Raw genomic sequence first — 5,205 nt, 5'->3', positions numbered from 1 at the left:
ATGAGTCATGGTCATTTCATGACCAATTTTCTCTCTATGAAAGTCTGAGAGAATGTTTTGTCTTTAGTTGACTCTCCTTAGGCACACTATATATCATTCATCACTTTCCTCTGTGGCCCCATATCTTGAAGAGAAAATTTGGGACACCACTGAGGTACAGGATGTCACAGTGTGGGATTTTTTTTATATCCTGAGTCCTCACTGACCTTGAAGGGCTAGGGCCAAAATATTAGCTATCCTTGTAGCCCTTCTTTTTCTCTAATTCTGAAAACTTAAGTTGTTAACCCTCCAGAAGAGAAGTTTAATGATATGGTTACCCTATAACATAGACAGTTTAGCTTAACATCACTATCTGTCTAAATATCAAATACCTTAGACATAACATGGAACAGGTATTTTCCAACCATCATTCATATGTTAAAATTTAAATTCCCATAGAATGTGAAAAAAATAAAAATAAACATTGTACATTTTTTACACAGAAATTTAGAAATCTAGCCATATACAACATTGTAGCAGGACAGTCCTATGACTTTTTCCCCCCGTCTCTTGTTTTCTTTTATTACTTTTTTTTTTAATAAACAGACATTTACTTGAGAGAGTATAGCAATAACTAATATGACATTAAAAGCAGTAAGCATTTAGAAGACCAGAATGACAGGCATTCCAAGCATGGCTCTGGTATTACACATTGCTATACTCAGTGCAGTTGCTTAGTTTACAGGTGTCAGCATATATAATGGTCAAGGTTAGGATCCTACTGATTAAATGTCAGTTTCAAAAACCTGATCAAGATACAGCAGAAAAGTATAAACACAAGATATAAAAAGTAAAGCCATATTAATATACTGAGCTGTAAAAGGCTCAAGTCAACAACTTCTGATATTAGAAGTTCCGCAGATAACTCACTATTATCATGGATTATTGGATTATATTGGATTATTTTTCTGAATTCACATACCTATGATACTTGAATGGCAATGGAACACCCATCTCTGACAAAACGAAACAAAAAAGGGGGATATAAATGAAGGACCATGTTGTAGTGAAATATATATTAAGATAGATGTACAGCCACTTTCTCTTAGTTCAATGAGAACAAATATTTGTACTAATTGTATTTGGACAAGATATTATGCCTTCACCTTGTAGTCTGAATAACTACTATTAAGACAAAAATACGCAATATATTAATTATTGTAACTGTTCTACTAAGCTGTTTTGAAACTGTCTTATTGCTATTTCTTTCTCAACAAAATGAATAATAAAAAACCTTTAATTTGAATCCTTCCTGATATTCTGACTTTTGTGTAAAGCTCTCCTACTTTTTAACTATTTTCCTCTCCTTGATTACATGTTGTTGTTTAAGTATTTGTGAAATGACTCCATATGTTTATCTCAAATTTATTTTCATTTTATGTTAACTATTATACAGTAGCATTGATCATTAACTCTTGGTTATTGTCACCACTTCCAATAGTCATAATCAATGATAAATGTCTGGACATCACAGTGAGTTCTTTTACGGTGATTTATCTGATGCTCAAGCACAGTGCAAAATGTTGAGATAGTCAATATCTGGAATTCTTAGATCAATGAGGAAGCTATTGGACAATGCATAAAGGAATACTAGGAAATATTGAAATAGGAATATATGATTACAATAACAGTAAAAATTAACTTATGTCACAATTATGAATTTCAGAAGGAGAACTCATGAGATGCTGTTTAAATAAGTGTGGCTATATGTATTTCAGCTATACATCAAAATGTTATAGAACACAGAAAAACAATAAAAATACCATAATAGGTCAGCCAGATCGCTCAGGGCATTAAAACACCTGCTTATGCAGATGCAGGGGTCAGGGACTGATCCCCAGCTTGCTGGTCTGGCCCCACCCCTGGGGTGCATTGAGACTGTGATTGAGACTGGGCCTGGTGAAGAACACCTGTAATCCCAGCACTTGGGAGGCTGAAAACAGGAGGATCACTATGAGTCCAATCTGTGTAGTGAGACCCTGTAAACCTTGTACAATAAAAAGCATGATAAATCTAATTAGCATGCTCATCCATTCACGTAATTATTTATTTCATTTATTTTTAAATGTTATTCTATGTGATTTAGTACAGGTCTTCATAATTTTAAGTAATTGGGCTTCTGGATGTATCTAACTGAAACTAGAGAGAGTATAGGCTATACATACAAAATAGACTTTTATAACTAAAAGCATCCCATTAAATGTAGAGCTTTTTGCAAAATACAGAAAATTTATGCCCCAGGATTTGTTCACCAAATTAATTCAGTAGTTCATTAATTTCAAACATTATTATCAACATAATTCTATTTGTTTATTTTATTTTTACCAGAGATTGAACTCCGGACCTTCACTTGCCAGGCAGGTACTTATTCTGCTGAGCTATATCCCTGGCCCCTGTCCACATAATTTTTTTTTTTTTTGTGTGTGGAACCAGGGATTGAACTCAGGACTTTGTGCTTGCCAGGGAAGCACTTATTTCACTGAGCCATCTCCCCGGCCCCTCCCTGTCAACATAATTTTGAAACAAGTAATATTCAGAATTTATTTCCCTTTACATAATACAGTAAATGAAGTAAATTATTTTTGGTCAGAATTTTATAATAGCACAAGAGATATCTATATGCTAAAATAAGTCATTTTTAATTTCAATAGGCAAAATATTCCTTTTCTTATGTTGAAATATACTTCAATGTACTAGTTTACATTCAAAAGCATTGGCCTGTTCTAGAGCACTTAAGATACAGTAAGTTATTATTTTTAATAATTATATAATACTTTTTGAAAGTACTAGACACTGGACATGTAACCAGTAACACAAAATTTCATTAAAAAAATTAATAGGAATTCAGCAATGGTTACTGTGTTGAATGGTGTTATCTTCCAATGAGTTGTTCAGTTTACTAGATATAAATCTCCAAAATTGGTTTTAAGAAAAAGCAAAACAACAAAAAGAAATGTTATAAGAAACTAAAAAGAAAAATAAATAAATTAAGCATTAACTGCTCCTTTCAAAAGACCAGCATAAACAGGAAGTACAATTATCCAAATTATCCTTAATATATACGTAAATACATTTTGTTCTCCTTTCTTTGTCCTTTTCCTCATCCTTGTTTTCCCTTCCCATTGGAACACTTTCTTTTCAACAGTAGCTATTGTACCCTTGAGATTTTATTTACTCTTTCACATTCTCAAACTAGAGAGACAATACAATGTTTTCAAGTGTGGGTTTGATTTAGTTCACTTACCAATACAGTCTCTAGATGTATCCATTTATCTAAAATAAACCCCTTGAATTTATTATTTTTTTTCATCTATGTATTTGGTACAGGGTCTCACTACACAGCTCAGACTCACAGTGATCCTCCAGTTTTCAGTCTCCCCAGTGCTGGGATTACAGGGGTGCTACAACATGCCCTAACTGGCCACCTGCTCAGTGTGCCCCAGGGGTATGGCTGGCATAGCATGTAGGAGCAGTGATCAAACCCTGGTCCCTCTACTTGCCAAAGCAGGAGCTTAGTCCACTGAGCTATCTCATTGGCCTATATTTTATTTATTTATTTATTTATTTGATAGAAGCAATCACTACAAAGCTCAAATTTTTAGGGATGCTCCTATCTCAGCTTCACCAGCACTGGGTTTATTGGTGTGTGCCACCATGCCTGGTTTTGGTGGCTGGTTCTGTGTGGGGCCAGCACAGCATGCAGTACTGAGGAAGATTGAGCCTGGGTCCTTATGCTTATCAGGCAAGAACTTAGACCACCAAGCTAACTCCCTGTACCCAAATTTATTTGTTTTATAACTGAGTCATACTCTATTGTATAAACAATCTACATCTTTTTATCCATTCCTCAGTTGATGGGCATATACCTTTTGTTTTTCCCCAAGATTTAGCTATGACTTGATGCACTATTATAAAAATGGGTACACATATTTCACTGTGATATGATGATTGCTGTTCTTTAGGAAAAGTACTTAGGAGGGGACTAATTGGCATGAATGGAAACTCCAATCCTTGCTTCCTGAGGGAAATGGATGTACCAGCCTGCACTCCCACCAATAGGGAAGAAGTGTTCTTTTTTCCACACAGCCTCTCCAGCCCTTGCTATTGTGTTGTTTCCTGATGTTAGCCATTCTTTTTGGCATAAAATGTAATCTCGGTGTTGTCCCATCTCAGATGCTAATTTGCAACTCTTGGATGACCAATGATGTACTTTCTTTCATATATTTAGTTTACATAGTAAATTATTGATAAATATAATGTTGATGCTAAGAATTAAAGATATTTTTTAATTTGATGGTCTGTATTGAGAGTACAAGATATGCCATACCTGGTAATATATTTTGTGTGTAAAAACTAATTTTTCCATCATTCATTTTGTCTGTTGTTCAATAACAATATATAAAGATTTTGGTCTCCTCTATATAAAATCTTCTTACTGTATTTTTCATATGACAGAAAGGAATTATTTCTTTGTCTTTCCTATGTTATTATACAATGACACAGTGAAGTTTATACATAGTAAGAAATTACTCTGTATACACAATTCATTCATATGTACTTATCCTTACTTACTTCACCACCAGAATCAAAGGCATCTGCAAAGCATTAATGTAAATTGCTAAGTTTTGCTCATGTTCTAAACTCACCACTCCAAGGAATCAGCAAGAATAATACAAATACAGAAAGTCACTGATTGATAAAATTATTCAAAGTGTTTCAGGAAATCTATTTTGAATGTCTCAATGCTATTCCTTTCTCAATAAAATTAATATAAAAAAGTAAAGCCATAAATATATGCTGAGCTATAAAAGGCTTAAGTCAACAACTTGTGACATTGCCAGTTCTGGGAAAACACACTCTTATTATGGACTACTAGACTCTTTTTGATTATTTTGCTGAATTCACACACCTACAATATTTGAATGGCAAAGGAATACCTATCTCTGACAAAACAAAGCAAAAAGGGGATATAAATGAAGCAATATTTTGCCATAAAAATATATGTATCTGTATATACAAGATAGTTAGAATAGCATACAACTACTTTCTCTTAGTTCACTGAGAAGAAAGATTTGTACTAATAGTGTTTAGACAGGATATTATGTCTGCACCTTGTACTATGAATAACTACTACAAAAACAACAATATGCAATATATTAATTGTTG

Source organism: Octodon degus, unplaced genomic scaffold, assembly GCF_000260255.1.
Source record: "Octodon degus isolate 3935 unplaced genomic scaffold, OctDeg1.0 scaffold00365, whole genome shotgun sequence".
Taxonomy (NCBI): Eukaryota; Metazoa; Chordata; class Mammalia; order Rodentia; family Octodontidae; genus Octodon; species Octodon degus.
Note: the sequence above shows the minus strand (reverse complement) of the source record.